The sequence below is a fragment of the Hemibagrus wyckioides genome, linkage group LG24, assembly GCF_019097595.1.
Source record: "Hemibagrus wyckioides isolate EC202008001 linkage group LG24, SWU_Hwy_1.0, whole genome shotgun sequence".
Classification (NCBI taxonomy): domain Eukaryota; kingdom Metazoa; phylum Chordata; class Actinopteri; order Siluriformes; family Bagridae; genus Hemibagrus; species Hemibagrus wyckioides.
The window spans coordinates 17958923-17982455 of NC_080733.1; the positions used below are offsets into that span (position 1 = coordinate 17958923).

Sequence of the window (23533 nt, forward strand, 5' to 3'; positions counted from 1 at the left end):
CACACACACACACACACCCTGAGAGAGAGGAAGTACCTCCAGGATCCCTCATGTCAACTCAATCACAACACTTCCTGCCCTAAAAACGGGGAAGTTCCTGCCATTGACCGACTGCCTGCTGACCTTGTGTTTCCACTTCCACTGCCCCGAGTCACAAATAACTCCACATTGTTCAAGGATTCCCATCCACCTCGGCTTATTCCCACTTTTGCAAAGTCTGAGAAGCTGAGCGGTGATTCAGAAATTTTACGGAACTGGACAAATGTCTCAGGATAATTTGTGTGTATGTGTGTGTTTGTGTGTGTGTGTGTGTGTGCGCGCACAAGTTTTGAAGATTTTTGGAAAACAGTGTTCTCCAGAATATTCTCAAAACACTGAGCATGTTCACACAGAAAACTGAGTATACGTGAAACCAGGGCTATAGAAGCTGGAAACATCTGGAACTGGCCATACTGGAAACTGGGAACATGGAGAATTGGGAATATATAGAACTGCAAACAAAAGATAGGAACAGGAAACAGTGCAGGGGAATCTGGGAATTTTAGAAGCACTGAGAGTTGGGAGTTATAGGAAGCTAGAAATGCAAGGAACAGGAAATACTAGAAATACAGAGAACTGGGAACTTTAATAACTGAGTGCATACTGGGAATGGGAACTTGGGGATATGGAAATGTAGGCAACTGGGAATATTCAGAATTGGGAATTATATGAAACCGGGAATGTAAGGAAAGGAAAACTGAAGGCACTGGAACTGGGAGCTGGGAAATGAGTAAACTGGGATCATAAGAATGTGGGAATTCTGTGAACTGGGAATGCTGGAGTAGATTTGGAAGAGAAACCTTTTTTTTTGGAACTGGAAACATTTACATATTGGGATTATTTTTTCTGTATACTGTAATCAGTTTTTATATAATATTTACTAATAACTAAATTACCATATTGTGTGAATTGAAAAAACGTTTCAAAAACTAACAAAAAAACCTTAACATTAACATTTTAGTAGAAAAAAAAACCAATCAGCTGCTATCTCTAATAAAAATCCTCCTCTCTCTGAGGTGAAAAGAACGCTAATATCTGAAAATTGGGAAAAGAGCAACATTAATATATAAATATAATATAAAAAGTAAAAAAAAGTCTAAAGATAAACATGCACAGATTTACGGAAACACAGATTCTGATTGTTCCATAAACAGCAGCAGATCCTCCAGCTAACTGCTGGAAAAGAAGCTCAGTGTGATGTGATAACATGTAACTGCGTTCGCTAGCTGATGGAATGGCGGGTTTAAAGCGAGTAAGTAACCGAGCGTGTGAAACTACAGCTAGTGGACTTGTTTAGCGGTTCAGTCCTGATTGTAAATCCCAATCTGATTAGTTACACCGTGAAGGAGATTATTACATCAGGGGCGGTTAATAACGTTAAACTGCGTGAAGATTCCCAAAGCCCAGCGTGAGCTAGCAGCCAGAAGGAATAAATCAGCGGCGGTTCACACGGAGCACAAGATATAAACCTCCACGCCGCTAAGGAGGGACGGGAAAAACGAGGAAAATAACAGATTCAGAGAGAATGTTATATGAATCTAAACTTATGTTGTTGTTCTTTCGGCTGCTCCCTGTTTTGGAGTCGCCACAGTGGATCATTTGGTCAACATGTTCCGGTTCAGCACAGCTTTTACGCATGCACACTCTTCCTGAACTCTGAACTACACAGTTCCTGAACTCTTCTGAACAGGAACTATACAATTCCTGAACTCACCTGAACAAGAACTTCACAATTCCTGAACTCACCTGAACAAGAACTTTACAATTCCTGAACTCACCTGAACAGGCTAGCGCCCTGCCCAGTATGAGAGTGCAGGATCCTGCCACTGGACCACCTAGAGGCTAAAAATCTCAACTTATATTTTCACTCAAATGTTAAATTTCTATTTCCTCCTAGTTTGGAAAGAGCATTTCGAAATTCCGCGAGCGAAGTCTGTGATTTCATGAACTCATTCGTGCAGCCACCAGAAGGAAGAGGAAGATGTGACAGAGGAAATGGATGACCGTAAGAAAACTCTACAGGAAATCCACAAAATACATACAACACTGATTCATAGCTAGAAACCCCAAAATCAGTTCCACTGGAAATCTGTTCTCCTGGAAAAAAAGAAAAATATTTTCATAACTTCTAATTAGCGATGATCCTTTCCTGATCCCCATATCCAAATCTTCTGCATCTGATAGAGTTTTCTTTAACTACCGAGTGTGCATTCAACGAAAGGTAAACGAAAGGTAAATACACATAATGGAGTAGAATTCTGATCAAATAAATCTCACCAATCAAAATCTGAGCGTCTTTTTACATGTAAACATTTCCACTTCCAAAAATAAAATCCTTTTCCAAAATCCACTAGATTTTTTCTACTCTGCACAGATGTTTGCAGGATCACTGCCATCTCTACGCTGTAATTAAACTAGTTAAGTAAAGGACACTGATGTTGTTGTTGCCTTGTGTTTACACGAGCAATGGGAATGGCGCCTCGTTTCAGCGAGTCAAATCCTTTGACTCAGCTCAACAATCTGAGTCGACTCCTTCATCTCCTAAATGACTCACTGACATTTTGTTTACACATAATGCTTAAGGCTTAATCTTCATGTCATGTGAAAGTGCACACCCCTCCAAAGTAACATGTTTATATATTAGAAAAACGCACAACAATTATTGTTTTCGGAGTGAGTTTCGGTGAGTCAAATCATTTGACTTGGCTCACCAATCTGAGTCGACGCATCAAAATCCTATATCTCTCAGATCCCAAACGACTTTTCAGGATCCCAAACATCTAATCCGAGAGTGCACATACTCCCTTTAACATGTTATGTTTAAAAGATGCACAACAATTATTGTTCACTGAGTGAGTTTCAGTGAGTCAAATCATTTGACTCAGCTCACCAATCTGAATCAACTCCTTTACGACATTTTTCTACACAGCACTAACGTTTAAGGCTACAATCCTACCGTCATGTGTAAGTGCATGCAGTGCAAGTAACATGTTGCTATATTTATAAAAAGCACTAAATATCGAGGTTACAGAGTGAGTTTCGGTGAGTCAAATCATTTGACTCAGCTCACCAATCTGAGTTGACTCATCAAATCCCAAACGATTCATTTTTATCTCTCAGATCCCAAAAGACTAATCTGAGAGTGCACTTACTGCCTGTAACACGTTTATATGTTTAAAAGACGCAACAATAATTCTTTACAGAGTGACTTTCAGTGAGTCAAATCATTTGACTCGGCTCCTTTACGACTCACTAACGTTTAAGGCTAAAATCCTACTATCATGTGAAATTGCAGGCAGTACAAATAAAATGTTTATATATTTATGAAAAGCACTAAATATTGCATTTCAGTGAGTCAAATCATTTGACTCGATCCCAAACGACTCACTGTCCTTTTTTTTTCGACAGTACCAAGTTTGTAATATTACAATCTTCCTGCCATGTAAAAGCGCACACTTCCAATAACGATCCTTTATTTATAAGATGCAACAATTACTGAGCGATGCTCTTCTTTCTGGTCGTATATCTGAGCGGTTATCTTTTAAAAGTCAGGGATTGATCTTCAAATTGTGCGAGAACTCGGCAGATGTGAAAGTGGCAGATGAGCATGTGCGTGTCTGTCAGTCCATGTCTGCTTCACGTCGCGCTCGGTGTTAAATGACGGACAGTGACGCAGCAGGAGGGACGTTTTGCGTCTGCAGTGTAGATGGAGTGACTCAGCGACGCAGCATCCAGATGGACAATCGCACAGCGTTATGAACGACAGCGCCGGAGCGACCACGCAGCACCAGACACTTTTTTACATTCCTGAAGCTGTAACAGAAATGCTGACCACATCAGGTGCAACTTCACACGCAGGGTTTTTGTTCTCCATCTACAGAGAGAAAATCTACAGAGGACCAGCGTGACTATGGCGTCTGCGTGAGCCTCGGCAGGAAACGAGGGGCAAAGATGCCTTCTTTCTTTTTTCTAATTGATGTGAGCTCCAGCTTCTCCATGGCTACATCTAAAAATACATGTAAAATACTGCAATGACGAAGAAAATAGCATGATAAAATACATGGTAACTATGGTCACAAACAGAGGCCTGTTGTCATGGTAACCAGGCTGCTAAATGCCTAGATACCCAACATTAACTTTCTAAATTGCTAAACAGCAGTGGGTACTGTTCTTACAGCTGTGTTCCAGAACCTTCTGAAAGAGGTGCCAAAATCTAAACAAGAACTACACAGTTCCTGAACTCCCCTGAACAGGAACTACACAGTTCCTGAACTCCCCTTAACAAGAACTACACAGTTCCTGAACTCCCCTGAACAAGAACTACACAGTTCCTGAACTCCCCTGAACAGGAAGAACACAGTTCCTGAACTCTCTAGAACAGGAACTACAGAGTTCAAGAACAGGAACCACACAGGCATGGGAACCAGAACAGGAACTACAGAATTCTTGAGAACTCTCCTGAACAGGATCTACACAGTTCCTGAACTCACGTGTACAGGAACCACACAGTACTTTTGGAACTCTCTTTAAGAACCCCAGCACAGATCCGGAACAGACCTACTACTATGACTACTCATAATGTGTTAATATCAACATTAATGAATGTTATTAATAATATAAGGAAGTATTAATAACATGAACTGATCATTTTGTATAAACTTATACATTAAGTGACATTACTGACAAAAATGATAAGCATCACTATAAATAAATAAATGAGCATTATTAACACAACATGACTAAATATTAACATGACTAGTAATAACATGGCTATTAATAACATGACTGGTAATAACATGTTCATTAATTATGTGGTTAAACTGTGAAAATATTAATAATCATGTGATGAATAATCACTCGACTATTAATCACCATTAACAGAGTGATTATTGTGCTTGATGAGCGCAGCTCTGTGTGTGTGTGTGTGTGTGATAATGACAGGTTTTAGCTGAATGTAACGTTACTCATGGCTCCGTACAGTTTTAAGTGTAACCCTGCAGGCTGGCTGGTGAGAAACTGTTCACAGGAATTATGGGATGTCTCGTCGCTAACAGTGTATTTAAGACGTGTCTGAGCGCCGCCCGGGTCGGGCCGGAAAACTCGGGCCAGCGCTGGCCTAATGACGCGCAAGCCGTGATTAAAATAGAGCGCCGCTTTGAAGAGCTGCTGCTGTTTGACCTCACGCTGCACAGCAGGACGCCGCAGGGGAAGTGTGTGTGTGTGTGTGGACATGGACAATACAGCTCGGGGGAGTAAAGTGGGACATGATGTCCCTCAACCAGGTGACCGCTGCTGCTTAGCAACCCAGGACGTCCACTGCGGGATGACGAAGCTCTCACCGAGCAGCGGTGCTGAAAATAAAACTCTTCCGAAAGACTTTTAACAACAACGCATAAATGTTTACTCGCGGTTCAAATTTCTCTAAAGGTGTAGGTTTGTACCGTTTTAAACTAATCTATAAAGAAAAAAGTGGCACACTAACGTCTGGAAATACGCATAGCCTTAAAAATACTCTGCACTATGAATATGCATGAATATGCAAATTAGACACGCCCACCAATGCCCTTCTGCAATCCCACTGCTTTCACTGTGTACAAACTTCTTTTTGGTCTGTTTGTGTGTGTGTGTGTGTGTGTGTGTGTGTGTGTCAGAGGAACTGCAGATCGTTATGTCTCTGTGTTGTACTATGGAGGTATGGCAAGAGCCCAAACAAACACACACACACTCTAAGAGGAGAGAGAAAGAGAGAGAGAGAGGGAGAGAAAGAGAGTGTCCTCCACCAGTCCCCTGAGTCTGTAAAGTCTGCAGTACACACACACACACACACACACACACCACTGCACTGTCCTGCATCGCACTGCAGAAACACAGGACAAATAAAATGACTTTCACCTTATAGCCAACACACTGAGCTACACACACACACACACACACACACACTAAATAACACAGATTTCCCCATGGTTCTCCAAGTTTATCCCAACTTCTGCATTAATCATCTCTAAACAGCAGGGACGTATTTCCTTTTGCTTCCTTCTCTTGACGGTTCCGTCGCTCGCTGCCGCGCTACACCACCGGAACGTCCAAAAACGTACAGCGTTAATCTCCGGGGGAAAAAAATTTAAAATCAAACACAATCCGGGAACACATCAGAACGTGACTGTAGGCTATCCAGGACGATATGGCGAGCAATGAACAGTCAGCTAGCTAGAAATTCCGTCTTATCTAGCTAGCTAGCGGGCTGAACAGCCTCAAACAGCTGAACAGTTTCACGAGCTTTTCTTTACTTCCTTAGCCAGCTAACTAGCGAGTTTGACTAACAGACGACCCGTGTTGTTTTTAATTGGGGATGTTTCATTAGACATCGGACATGTAAGTTAAAAGTTAAAATAACAAACACAAAAAAGCGTGCAGCTTTGTGCGTTTTATCTCCGTCTGCTCAGCTCGAGGTCTTTCACACCTTCTGGTCACAGAAAAGCTGAAAGTTACTACTCACAATTATAGCAGCTCTACATCCTGAATTTCCTGCACACACACACACACACACACACACAGAGTATGTGAGAGAGAGAGTAACAGGAGAGCCGATCTAGAACCGGGGACGACGTCTAGACGTGTAAACATCTGGTCTCTCTCACATCTCCCCTCTGCTTCCTGGTGAGATTTTGCTCAATCACACGCTTCTTCAGAAATGTCCGCATCAGACTGAAAAGAACGCTTCGAAATCACACTCAGATGTTCGCTGTTAAAATTCTCTCACCATCGAACCGAATTCACAGGGGATAAATGGGACGTCTCTGAAATCATCACTATTGCTATGGGATCAGTTCAACTTTTTCTCAGGCTTTATTTTCTTCTTCTTCTTTCTGCTTTTCCCTTCAGGGGTGGCCACAGCGAATCATCTCTCTCCACCTATCCCTATCTTCTCCATCCTCAACACTTGCACCCACTACCTTCATATCCTCATTTATTCCTCATATACAGCTCTGCTACCTCCAGCTCTCTTCCTAAGTGACACTGCCTCTAAACCATACAGCATGGCCGGTCTCACCAGGCTTTATTTTATATTAGAAATTCAGCATATAACACTTTAACTCCTGCTGCATGTCACGTCAAGTCTGATTCATGAACAGCTTTCCAAAGTGAAAAAACACACAGAGGGAAATTTGGTGACATAATGATTCCCGCTCAGACACCAACTGGAGAGAGTGAAGAGTGAAGGCATCACCTGCGTCCTCCAAAACACCTAAATTAGGCTTGCAATGGGGTGGAAAATGTCCAGTAAATTTCCATGGGAACCTCATCTCAGGAAATTTAGAAGTATTCCAAGTTGGAAACGTATGTACGTATGTGGAAACGTATGTTTATGGGAATTAATGGGAATTTACGAGAATTTAAGGGAAATTATGAGAATTTATGGGAATTTACAGGAGTCATTGGGAATTTATTGAAATTATTTAGAAATTTGGGGAAATTGACAAACTGTATATAAAAAAATAAATATAAACATTTTGTTCGGTCATAAGCTGACATGCAGGCGAACTAACGCATAAATGTGATTTTTAATTTAACTATAAGTAGAACTTTAATTCATTCTTTTATTGAACAACACAAAAGCATAAATGTTAGAAATATTTCCTTATGTTTGCTGTAAAACCAAAGCATCCCTCATAAAAAAGGGGGATTGTGGTCTTTTTCAGACAGTGTTAAACCTAAATGTTTTTAAATGTTTTCCCAGTGAGTGTATTTGTTTTTACAATGGTCATATTTTGTTGCATAATAGCTTACACAGCACAAGAAAGTTTTAGATATAAATGTATGTAATATTTGTCATTTACATGACTGCTCATCAAGATAGACTTTATTTTGTGTGCAGGGTTCAAGAAATGACCAGTGCATGTTAGGGAGGAATGCAGAGTGCATGTGGAGGCGTGGCCTCAGTTGCCCTGCAGTGCTGTGTGCATGTGATGGAGGAATATACAGGGGAGAAATTTGACTGAAATTGCAGTAAATCTGCTCGTTTTAACCAAGATTATACTGCAAGACTTTTTTTTCAACTACATTTAAGTTCCCTGTTATAGGATAACAATTACTGCAATTTTGCAAATTTATTCCTAAATATTCCCATGGAAAGTTTCCAGCCTTGAAAATTCCCAGAAACCCTAACCTAAATACAGCATGCATACAGCATACATACACCATATGCATACAGCATACATACACCATATATACACAGCATACATACACCATATACACACAGCATACACACACCATATATACACACAGCATACATACACCATATATACACAGCATACATACACCATATACACACAGCATACATACACCATATATACACAGCATACATACACCATATACACACAGCATACATACACCATATATACACAGCATACATACACCATATATACACAGCATACACACACCATATATACACAGCATACATACACCATATATACACAGCATACATACACCATATATACACAGCATACATACACCATATACACACAGCATACATACACCATATATACACAGCATACATACACCATATATACACAGCATACATACACCATATACACACAGCATACATACACCATATATACACAGCATACACACACCATATATACACACAGCATACATACACCATATATACACAGCATACATACACCATATACACACAGCATACACACACCATATATACACACAGCATACATACACCATATATACACAGCATACATACACCATATATACACAGCATACATACACCATATATACACAGCATACATACACCATATATACACAGCATACATACACCATATATACACAGCATACATACACCATATATACACAGCATACATACACCATATATACACACAGCATACATACACCATATATACACAGCATACATACACCATATATACACACAGCATACATACACCATATATACACAGCATACATACACCATATATACACACAGCATACATACACCATATATACACACAGCATACATACACCATATATACACAGCATACATACACCATATATACACACAGCATACATACACCATATATACACAGCATACATACACCATATATACACAGCATACATACACCATATATACACAGCATACATACACCATATATACACAGCATACATACACCATATATACACAGCATACATACACCATATATACACAGCATACATACACCATATATACACAGCATACATACACCATATATACACAGCATACATACACCATATATACACAGCATACATACACCATATATACACACAGCATACATACACCATATATACACACAGCATACATACACCATATATACACACAGCATACATACACCATATATACACAGTACACATACACCATATATACACAGCATACATACACCATATATACACAGCATACATACACCATATATACACAGCATACATACACCATATATACACAGCATACATACACCATATATACACAGCATACATACACCATATATACACAGCATACATACACCACATATACACAGCATACACACACCATATATACACAGCATACATACACCATATATACACAGTACACATACACCATATATACACAGCATACATACACCATATATACACAGCATACATACACCATATATACACACAGCATACATACACCATATATACACACAGCATATATACACCATATATACACAATACACATACACCACATATACACAGCATACATACACCATATATACACAATACACATACACCACATATACACAGCATACATACACCATATATACACACAGCATACATACACCATATATACACACAGCATACATACACCATATATACACAGCATACATACACCATATATACACAGCATACATACACCATATATACACAATACACACACACCATATATACACAGCATACATACACCACATATACACAGCATACACACACCATATATACACAGCATACACACACCATATATACACAGCATACATACACCATATATACACAGCATACATACACCATATATACACAATACACATACACCACATATACACAGCATACATACACCACATATACACAGCATACATACACCACATATACACAGCATACATACACCATATATACACAATACACATACACCATATATACACAGCATACATACACCATATATACACAGCATACATACACCATATATACACAATACACATACACCACATATACACAGCATACATACACCATATATACACAACACACATACACCACATATACACAGCATACATACACCATATATACACAATACACATACACCATATATACACAGTACACATACACCATATATACACAGCATACATACACCATATATACACAGCATACATACACCATATATACACAGCATACATACACCATATATACACAGCATACATACACCATATATACACAATACACATACACCATATATACACACAGCATACATACACCATATATACACAGCATACATACACCATATATACACAATACACACACACCATATATACACAGCATACATACACCATATATACACAGCATACATACACCATATATACACAATACACATACACCATATATACACAGCATACATACACCATATATACACAATACACATACACCATATATACACAGCATACATACACCATATATACACAGCATACATACACCATATATACACAATACACACACACCATATATACACAGCATACATACACCATATATACACAGCATACATACACCATATATACACAATACACATACACCATATATACACACAGCATACATACACCATATATACACAATACACATACACCATATATACACAGCATACATACACCATATATACACAATACACATACACCATATATATACACAGCATACATACACCACATATACACAGCATACATACACCATATATACACAGCATACATACACCACATATACACAGCATACATACACCACATATACACAGCATACATACACCACATATACACAGCATACATACACCATATATACACAATACACATACACCATATATATACACAGCATACATACACCATAAATACACAGCATACATACACCATATATACACAGCATACATACACCACATATACACAGCATACATACACCATATATACACAGCATACATACACCATATATACACAGCATACATACACCATATATACACAGCATACATACACCATATATACACACAGCATACATACACCATATATACACAGCATACATACACCATATATACACAGCATACATACACCATACATACACAGCATACATACACCATATATACACAGCATACATACACCATATATACACAATACACATACACCATATATACACACAGCATACATACACCATATATACACAATACACATACACCATATATACACACAGCATACATACACCATATATACACAGCATACATACACCATATATACACAGCATACATACACCATATATACACAGCATACATACACCATATATACACACAGCATACATACACCATATATACACAGTACACATACACCATATATACACAGTACACATACACCATATATACACAGTACACATACACCATATATACACAGTACACATACACCATATATACACACAGCATACATACACCATATATACACAGTACACATACACCATATATATACACAGCATACATACACCATATATACACAGCATACATACACCATATATACACAACACACATACACCATATATACACAGCATACATACACCATATATACACAACACACATACACCACATATACACAGCATACACACACCATATATACACAATACACATACACCATATATACACAGCATACATACACCATATATACACAATACACATACACCATATATACACAGCATACATACACCATATATACACAGCATACATACACCATATATACACAGCATACATACACCATATATACACAGCATACATACACCATATATACACAGCATACATACACCATATATACACAGCATACATACACCATATATACACAGCATACATACACCATATATACACAGCATACATACACCATATATACACAGCATACATACACCATATATACACAGCATACATACACCATATATACACAATACACATACACCATAAATACACAGCATACATACACCATATATACACAATACACATACACCATATATACACAGCATACATACACCATATATACACAGCATACATACATCATGCATACATACAGCAAGTATACAGCAGACATACAACATGCACACAGCAGACATACCGTACACATACAGCAAACATAAGGCATACAGTTTGAACACAGCATACATACAGCAGGAATGAGCTCACAGGTGCCTATGGCTGGCTCGTATCACTGGTATAAACAGGGGTAAGAGCATCCCTGGCGATCTATTCATTAACTTTTATTTATTACAGGTTAAATGTGTTCAACGCTTCATGGTGACAAACTGCACTGTGTTTTTGTTGTTGTTGTATTCTCTGATTAACTTCACTGAGACTGGAGACTCAGTGAAGTATGTCATGACTTTGAGAGACGTACTCATGTTCCGCACACGTGAAGGGAAGAAGGATTCGGCTGAAAGCGTGTTATGACGTCACACGACGCGCCTCGGAACAAATCTGTGGAAAACCTGCGTCAATCTTAAATTCCAGGATCCTCCAAATATCGTAAAGTTTGGGTGATTTTACCTTCATTTCTTAAATTGCAAAATCGTGAAATCCTTCTGTCTTCAGTCTAACAATGTTTCTAAGCAATGATAGAAAGATAGATAAATAGACAGACAGACAGATAGATAGACAAATAGACAGACAGACAGACAGACAGACAGATAGATAGACAGACAGACAAACTTCTTTCCCTGGGATCTGTTTGTTAATAAAACCAGCTCATGAATATGTTATGATCAGATGTTGTGATGCTGAAAATAAAACTATTTTTGAATAAAGATTTCCGGATCTTTCCAGCACATATTCCAGCTCTGGTCTGGTGCGAATCCCAGATCACCTGCAGTCTGGGTGGAGAAACTGGCGAATCCTCCGAAACATTAAATAAAGAAACTAATCCCAGTTTAAGTAAGACACAGAGTGGAGTGTGTGAATGAGTCAGGAGCCAGTGCAGGTTCTCACACTGCTTCAGCGCTGACCAAACCCTCCAGTTCCCTCCCATTAATTAGTCTTAATGCTGCACCCGCATTTAATTACAGCTCACACCTGAACGAGTCTCGCATCACGGAGACACTGCTGAACACCGCCCTGACAAATATATACACACACACACACAATACACACAGACACACACACATGCCACATACACAATACTTACACACAGACACCCGGACACACACCACATACATACACACACACACCATATATACACATACACACACACACACACACACAATACCCACAGACATGCACACACACAATACACACAGACACACACACATGCCACATACACAATACTTACACACAGACACCCGGACACACACCACATACATACACACACACACCATATATACACATACACACACACACACACAATACCCACAGACATGCACACACACACATGCACACACACCATATATACACATACACACATACACACACACCATATATACACACACACACACAATACCCACAGACATATACACACACGCACCACATATTTAGGAGGGTTTCTCACAAAAGCCTAGAAATGTAGAGTTAAAAAAAAGGTGGGTGGGGCATCATGGGGTTAGAGGTCAACATACCACGCTCGCTAGGTAACATCTGTTTTTTTTAGTATGATGCTTCAAAACATTCAGGTTCACCCACACTGCTGCATTCCACACCTCCCTCTCTCTCCCTCTCTCTCTATCTGTCTCTCTTCCTCTCTCCCTCCCTCCCTCTCCCTCTCCCTCTCTCTCCCTCCCCCCCTCTATCTGTCTCTCTCTCACTCTCTCTCTCTCTGTCTGTCTGTCTGTCTCACTCTCACTCTCCCCCCCTCTCTCTCCCTAACAGATACAATTCTGAAGAAAGAAAATTTCTACTTCCTGTTTACATCCAGGGAAAAAAACATGCTAAAAAAAATGATAGAATAATAAAAAATGCTGGACAACGAAAACTACAGCACACCACCACCACCTCCCTGTGACATCACAACACGTGAACAACAGTGAAAATACAGCAGCACCTTTTAAAGTGGCTTTAAAGCGAGCGCAGCGTCCTATTGGTCAATCCCTTTCCTCAAATGTTCAGAGGGAGGAGCTATAAGTAAAAAAGAAAAAACGGACAAAAACGTACTAAAATGAGAAAAAATTCTTCTTCTTTTTTTTTTAAAGCAACCATGATAAACAGCTGGGGGTGGAGCTAATTTCAGGGCCGGAAAATATCCAAAGAAAGAACTGAAACAGACGGGAATCAAAACAGAAGCCAAGGTGATGCTGAATTGTATTATTATTATTATTACGATATTTTTAGACGGCCGTGTCGCAGAAACCTGGACTGGTGGAGCTAACGGCTCTCAGAAGTCGTCTTGGAGACGAAGGTGTGTGTGTTAGACAAGCTCGTTGGACAGGTTTTCAGTACGCACACACACACACACACACACACACACACACTCTGTCATGTTTATGGCTGAGTGGCAGCCCTGAGCTAATACCTGACATTTCCTACAAAAAATAAAATAAAATAACAAAACACATGCATTGGGACTTTCTAGAAAAAACTTTTCTAGTCAAGCAAAGTTCCTTGTCTTGGAAAAAGGAGACGCGACCTGGTCAGCACCGAGCCTGGAGTCTGAGTTCATCTACACTCTGAAACGTCCAAGCGAAACACACCGATAACACCAAGCTCCATGTGTACTGGGGGAATTTATACAAACTGCAAAATCAAATTATTTAAAGAAAAATAGCACTAGAATATAAACCAGGAAACTAAACTCATATTAAATAAATAAATAAAATAAAATAAATAAATAAATTCAATTCAATTCAATAATAAAATAAATAAAAAAATAAATGCCTAGAATTTGATGAATCAATCTTTATATACGAGATTTATAAAGAAGCTAATACTTCATTTCTATTTAAAATGCATTATTTTGCAACCATTCCTTCATTTAAATATCTCAAGACTTTTTTTGCTGCATTTATACATCTAGCAAATACTGAGTGACCTGATCCGTGACGAAGATCACACGCCGCTTCTCCTTCATCTCGTACGATACGATGCACATAAACACTGCTGGAATTTAGACACAAACACCAAAATCTCCTTTCCGGAACGCTCCGTTTTAGCTGCAAGAAGCGACCTGGACTGCTAGCTGAGCTACGCAATGATAAACTTTATCACCACGGCAACCAGCAGCACTGTAGGAATGCTTACTGACCACAACATGGCAGAGGAGATAAAATCGGTGTGTGTGAGCGCAGAATTAGATTTTAAACGAGTTCATCCCTGGGAGCGCTACATCTCATTTTTTTACACAACTGAGCAATCGAGGGTTAAGGGCCTTGCTCAGGGCCCCAGCAGAGACAACTTGGTGGACCTGGGATTCAAACTTGCAACTTTCTGACCAGTAGTCCAACACCTTAACCACTAAACTTCCACATCTGTAAACTTTTAGTCACTGATTCGTTGATTCGTACGTGAGCGACTTCATGGCCATGGTTACAGCAACAACAAGGCGTGAATGAAGGTGTGCTCAATTCTCTAAAGCCACAAATCCAAACGAGCGACTCCTGGGACCGACTCGGCGCCGCGTGGTCCGACGTCTCTTCAGTTCTCGTTCCAACTCGTTCCTTTTAACGTTCTGAAGCGTAAAGAAAATGTTCCATCTTAGCGATCAGAACGAGACACGACGATTATATTAGATAATATAAGAGTTCTGGGCGAATAAATAAACTTCACTTTATTCAAGTTCATCAGCCGCCCAGCTCCAATCGCTAACGCGAGCAGAGGTTTCCGTAACCTTGGGCTAATCACCGTGGTGTGTTCTGAGCTTTAAACATCGATGTACACAACACTGGGATTATATCCTCACTGCGTGCGCGTCGTTCCCGTGTAGGCGGTGTAGCACGACTCATCTATACTAAAAAGTGTTCATAAACCATTCTAAACAAATAAAAACAAAACGATTTCGGAAAATTCATTTCGTACGGACAACAAACTTGTCAAAAACTGGAAAAGCGAAAAGTTTAACGTCGTTCGCGGAATCTTCTAGAGCTTCTAGATAACGATGACGGATAGCTGGTTAAGCGGCTCGCTCAGCGCTGTCGCCACGGAAACCTGACGCAGAGCGGCGTCTCGGCTCGGATCTGCCCTCTAGTGGACTTCGAGGTTTGTTCTTGGTGATGTACACAAAGTACGCAGGGATACAGAGATGCGTACAACGATACTTCTAAAAAATAATAATAAAAAATGAAAGGAGATAAATCACGGCACAGCTATGAATGTTAAAGCTACTCAATGGAGCGACTAACACATCCACGTCGACGTTTCTCTGCCAGTCATGATGACACCAGACATGATACAACATTCATCATCATCATCATCATCTCATATCCCTGGTGATTAGGCAAGACATGATTAGAAGAGGATGAGAAGAAATATGATGTACATTGATTCTTCAGAACAGTGACACATCATTCTGCTGTGTGTGTGTGTGTGTGTGTGTGTGTGAGCAGTGATTAAGAAGAAATGAGACATTATAGCACACGTAACACACATCATAACGCCTGATATTCTCTGTAATGCTGAGCAGAACAGGTTGCAGGTGAAGGATGCGGCCCTCGGGAAAGGAAAACTTGCAGTGTTTTTTCTAAAGGCAAAAACTACGCAGCTGACAGTTTAGAGAGAAAAAATGGACAAGCTCCTGGACATTAAGCAGGCGAAGGAAATAAATCTGCAATAAATAAATAAATAAATAAATAAATAGTTTGGTCGCATTTCTGCTCTCGGCGCTGATCGGATCCGAGGCAGAAGAGTTTTCTTAGAAGGCAGAAATCAGAGGAAATCTATAAACATTCATCTAGACCTGTCATTATGACTGATTAGAAATGCATTTACCTGGAGACTGTTTGGCTTTTTTTTCCCGGAGAGCTCGTGCAACACTTTTATTTCCTCCCTTCACCGCCGCGCTTTCTTCCTCATTTATCGCTTTTCGTTAAAGGAGAAAAGTATAACATTTTTTTTTCCGGGCACAACTCTGTCTCTCTCGCGCGCGCGCTCTCTCTCACTCTATCTCTCTTTCTCTCTCTCTCCTCCTCCATGTTTGCGGCTCCTCAACCGACGACAACATTAGTGACGTCACTCCCCCGTGTCACGTGGGGGCCCCCCGATTGTGGGCTTCTAAAAATAGACGACCGAAAGAACGTACACAAGTACGCGACGAGAGCGCGCTCGAGCACCCCCCCCCCCCGCGCGCGCTGCCGATGTCCGCACTCAGCTCATTGGCTTAGAGAAAGCGTCCCGCCTCCTGCGTCCGGATTTGCGCGATCCATTTTACGAGTGGCCAATCAGAGCGCGGAAAAATATCCACACCGACCAATCGCGGCGGTGGAATGTACCGGAAGTAGAACACACTGACGGTTAGCCCACGCCTTAAAGGCAGAATGTAAAACTCGCTCGCGTTGTTGGAAGCGTTTAGGACTGGGAGTAGGTTCTGAAAGAAAGCGAAATGTTAGTGTTGGACTTTGGCATCTAATGATGCAGAACTGTGAAAAGAATGCTTTAGAAATGAGGTCGCAGGCGCCGTTTGGTTGCGATAGCAACCTCGACCGAACGAAAACCACACCTTTAGCAACTTAGACCACGCCCATCATGGACAGGCATCCAATCAGCGGCTAGTACGGGAAAAACAGAATGAATCGCGGGTTAAATCGCTTTAATAAGAAAATAACAATAATAATATGTTAAAATACGATGAGATAAAAACTATGACAGTGAAAAACATCCATTAACAGCACTCACGTCCATATTGTTTATTTATTCCTCTAACCCAGTAAACAAACAGAAATAAACAGTATGATCGTGACGTGTGGAGCACGTGCTTGAATTCTTGTTTTAGACCTTTATAGCATTTATTTATTTGTTTGTTTGATTGTTTGTTTATTTATACACTCGCTTTCCATCAGGGACACGTAATTTAACTGTCACCATGTCAACTGAAGTAGAAAATACCCTTGAGAACATGTACAACCACAGCGTTCCTGTCGGTATCCATGGCAACAGTGTGAGATCAGCGTCTTAACATGGCTCTGGGTCGTTGACCGGAAGGAAGATCAGGGTTTCAAGCCCCAGCACTGCCAAGCTGCCAACGTTGGGCAAGGTCCCTGACCCCTCCTGATCCAGGGGCGCTGTATCATGACTGACCCTGCGCTCTGACCCCAACCTCCAAGGATGGGATATGCGAAGAAAGAATTTCACTGTGCTGTAATGTATATGTGACAAATAAAGGCTGTTTCATTTCATTTATAAGGTTCAGATGAAGCTTCGTATTTAAACCAAAAAGATGTGAAGATGATCCTACTGAAAGTGATCTGATCTTTATTTTATAGTGAATCAGAATCATGTCACTGATTAAAGGCTGGACGAGAATTCCTTTTGAACATGAGGTTGAACGTGATTGGTTCCTTCTGAACATAGCCATGCCCCCAATTATAAAAGGGTGTGCAAACTTATGCATCCAGGTTATTGTCACTTTTTATTTTTCCTTGACAAGTTTCTGATTGCTTTTCACCCCATTTATATCATATATGTCCTGCATCTAAACCTCATTATGTAATAATTTGCATATTAGATCTGATTGGTCCAAAGCCATGAAACTTATATTGTGACATAACAAACTGAGCTCATATCTACTGTAGCGCCGCCTCTGGATTAGAAAGTGAATTTAGCGATGTTGTAATCATGTACACCTAAACACACACACACACACACTATCTGACTGCTCTCACTTTATGTTCTTTGTTCTTTCCAGTTGGGGACTATGAGACCTGAGACCTGTCCTCGTTCATGGACCTGTGAGCATCTCAGGGAAAAAACACACACACACACACACACATACACACACACACTTCTCTTAAATGGATGTTTGCTTTTTGTTCCATATAGGTTGCCATGGAGGCATATCAGCCATGTCCACAGGTCACTGTGTGCAGTTCCTCTTACACACACAAACACACACAATCTCTGATCTACACACTTCTAAACTCATTTGTCTAACTTCAACACCTGCCCTCAGACATCCAAAGTATCCATAAGTATAAAATATATAAAATATAGATATAATCGAGTCAGTAAAACACTTTGCGTCGTTCAGTTTCAGAAAATGAATCAGTTACACGATTGATCATTGGGGCGGAGTTACTCTTCTTTTAACACCACATCCTGAAGTGTTTCTTTCTTCTCTTCTCTTACTCCAAAGCAATTTCACAACTTTTACAATTATTTAGAAATGAAAGAACGAAACGTCATACTCTAATAACACAGTTATAACTAAATGTTGTTAAATATTTTGAATGTTTATAACAAAGATTCTCTAATCTGACTCTTTAATCCATTTTCTTTTTCATCCCTTCAGTAGGGGCTCAAGTGGTTAAGGCTCTGGGTTGTTGATCAGAGGATCAGGGTTCGAGCCCCAGCACCACCAAGCTCCACTGTTGGGCAATTGACCAAGGCCCTTAACCCTCTCTGCTCCAGGGGGGCTGTATCATAACTGCCCCTGCGCTCTGACTTCCTCAGCTGGGATATGTGAAGAAAAGAATTCTGCTGTAATGTATGTGTGGCAATAATAAAGGCTTCATGCCCTCAGTTCTTCTCCTTCTAAATGTGACTAATGCTAAGACTGCTGTAAACACCTACTGTATGATGATGTCATAACGTTTTATTAATATATTTATAGGTACATGTAATAAGTCGTTCCTCTCGCTCTCTCTTGAACCTAATAAAATGAAAAGAGCTTGTTGTGTTACTAAGAAACCTCAAAACAGCCTCTACTCTGTCCTGAAAATGTCGGAAAAGTTAAAAAAAAAACAGACACTGGAGACTCCTTTCATCAGCGTTACATAACGATATTTATTACGTTACTTCCAGAGAACTTTTTTGTTAATATGGAAACCATAAACTATCAAGAACGTGTGTGTTAACGTGTGTATTTCACAATAATTACCATGTATGTTAATATAATATCATGTGCAAAATCATACCATGTGCAATATTTTATATTTGGTTTATATTTTTGAACGCATTTTGAACTTTTGAATTCATTTGTATATATATACACTACTGTTTACTTTTTGATTACTTTTAAGTTTCTAACGGATATTTTCAACTAAAACAGTGCTAAAATAACTAAGTTATATTAGATCTGACATTACCAACACATTTTCAAGGAGGAAAAGTGTGAGCTATATATTTTCTGTCAAAGGGTTCATAAATAGAAGTGTGCCTGGTAAAGGCAGCTAGCAGACTAGCTAATTTGTTCTGAATGTTTTGAATACAGGTCTTGAGTACACTATGGGCTCGATGAACGCGCAGGCTCATTTTAGTGATTTTTTTCCACATAGCAGCTTCAGTAAATCAACTGACCACTCCATCACTTTTTATTATACAGAAACGAGTAATATATCATTCCAAACTGAAGGGTCTGTTTTTATTTCTGTACACTCACAATAATGACAAAAACCATATGCTTTTATAAAATAAAGAAAGGCTAGGTTCCATACCTGCAGATGCTTCCTCAGGTTCAACATTGAAGCCTTTGATGCTGAAAGCATTTTAACAGCTGGGAAACTAATTCTGCCCTGAACTGTTATATTTGCCCCTTATTGGCTTTCAAGATGAAATTATTTTTAAATTTCCAGGATGAAATGCCTTTTTATCACTCGCCATGGTGGAAACTCTCAGACAGTGTATTAGCCTAAAGCTTTCAGCGGCATGGTGCGCCACAAATTCAAACCCGAGAACCAATGAAAAGCATCAGAATAGCACCGCTTTAACAAATTCTAGCAACAAATTAATATTATTCAACATATGCTAGTTTTTTTTAAAGAAAACATTCAGATGTAACCCTATTTGTAATCTTTAACATTCTCATAAGTAACTGTAATTTAATTACACATTTTTTCTCAGTAACTGTAACGAATTACTGTAACATTTATTTTGTAATTAAATTACGTAACACCGTTACATGTAACTAGTTACTTCCCAACATGCTGTTCACATTTTGACATCATGAGACCAAGACCACACCTAACAATTGATCAACGGTACCTCACCATTGCGAGGCTTCAAACAGGATGTTCTCAGAGGGAAGTGGTCACTGAGCTTAGAGTGTCACAGAGTGTCATCAGCAGGTTGCGACAGAGATACAGAGAGACTGGAAGAGTCACAGAAAGGCATAGACATGGATGTCCTTTGGCCACATCCCACATTGATGACCGCTTCATTGTGAACAGTGCCCTGCGGAACCCAGACGATGGATGCCACTCAACTCCAGGCACATTTAAGGGAGGTGAGAGGCACCCAAGTGTCACGTCAGAGCATTCGAAACCGTTTACATCGGCGTGGTCTGCATGCTAGACGACCTGCAGGGGTACCTGACCACACCACCAGGCACAGGCATCATCGTCTTTCATGGGCCAGGCTTACGCTGGACGAGGGACCGGTGGGCCTCAGTGCTGTTCTCTGATGAAAGTCGATTCACGTTGAGCAGAAATGATGGCCGCCAGCGATGTTGGAGATGTTAAGGAGAGCGCTATGCATCAGCCACTGTTGTGGTGGTGTTACAGTCTGGGCAGGTGTGTCCACTCAATACAGAACTGCCCTACATCTTGTGAATGGTACAGTGACAAGACAATACTACCTGAATAACATCATTAATCCAGTCATTGTGCCCCTGCATGAACAACACAGGCCTAATTTCATCTTCATGGACGACAATGCTCCAGCTCATGGAGGTCGCATCATTAGGGAACGGCTGCTGGAGGCTGGGGTACCTCAAATGGAGTGACCTGCACTTTCTCCAGACCTGAATCCCATAGAAAACCTCTGGGATCAGCCGAGTCGCCGTGTAGAGGCTCGTAACCCTGCACCCCAGAACCTCAATGACCTGAGGGCCGCCCTTCAAGAAGAGTGGAATGCCATGCCTCAGCAGACAATAAGTCGACTCGTGAACAGCATGAGACGTCGTGGTCAAGCTGTAATTGATGGTCAAGGGCACATGACAGATTATTGAGACATTGAGATTTTTTGTTGTGGTATACCCACCACTGTTGTTGGCTTTTGTTTCAATAAATTGTTTGAGATGAAGAAATCACCATTGCAGCTTCTACTTTAATGCCCTACTTTCATGATATAATATCACTGTAGCGTGAACTTTTTACATTTTCCATAAATTTCACCCAAAAGCCAAATATCCTTAACTTGCTTGAATAGTATATATCGATTATGTCATTCTCTCTGGAAAAAGAATTTCCTTCGGCATTAATAAAGTTCTAAATGATCTTATCTTACAACCTTGTGATGTGCACCTGCACTACTGTCCAAGCTGCAGCTCTAGAAAACTAATCAACATCTTCTGACCAATCAGTATCCAGCATTCAGAACCGTGTCAGAGTTGTATTTTTTTTTTACATAGAAACTTATTGAGCAGTCAAGAATATTTCAGCACAGCATGTATTCACAAAAACACACCCACACACACACACACACACACACACACACCATTCTCCAAGCAGTACATGTTACTGACAGACAGAGTGAATCAGACAGGGACAGCTGCAAGGCTGATAACTCGCTCATTTGCGTCATGCCTCCGTCGGATCAATGGCTCCTAGGGATAAAAATAAACATGAACCCGAACCTGTTCGTTCGGGATGCAAACACGCCGGTGTTTGTCCTCCTCCTCCTCCTCCTCCTGCTGTGAGTGATGGATGACGGATGGTGTTCAGGGACGCCAGAGCTCGGGAGGTGTGACAGGTGTGGCTGCAGCACTGCTGCGGTGCTCTGTCTCTGGATGGAGGTGTGAGAACCGGTCTGAGAGGTGAGGTGAGGCTGCGGTCAGAACACACACCGAAACATCTGGGTGCAACACATCAAAACACTCGCGTGTAATGAGCTCACATTTTTGTTTCTTTATGTTCTGTTTTAATGTGTAACTTTGGGTGCAAATGTAACCCCCCCCAGGTCCTACTCACACCCACTCCGAGCAGGTCTCGAACCCGGGTCTCGGGCATGGGAGGCGGGCGCACTAACAAGCAGGCTAAAGATTACAGCCACTAGCACACCTCTAGAGATCAGGGGTGTGAATTTTACCTGCACAGCACCTACTGCTGGCCTCCGTTACACTCACTCCCCTAAACCTAACTCCCATCCGGGTCATGGCACCAATGTAACCCCCCGGGTCCTACT

The 23533-nt window shown here is 40.4% G+C and overlaps 1 protein-coding gene across 4 annotated transcripts in view; it reads right to left on the reverse strand.

Moving 5' to 3' along the window:
- The window catches only part of hdac5 (histone deacetylase 5), a 113452-nt gene extending 96019 nt beyond the window's left edge, over positions 1–17433 (reverse strand). For 3 of the 4 annotated variants that reach the window (XM_058377632.1, XM_058377626.1, XM_058377628.1), the window contains exon 1: positions 17189–17433. The gene's annotated coding sequence lies outside the window, so the exon portion shown is untranslated. Of the gene's footprint in view, positions 1–14312; positions 14387–17188 lie in introns of all 4 variants that reach the window. The other variant, XM_058377627.1, reaches the window with a different exon arrangement.
- Between the last annotated feature and the right edge of the window lie 6100 nt (positions 17434–23533).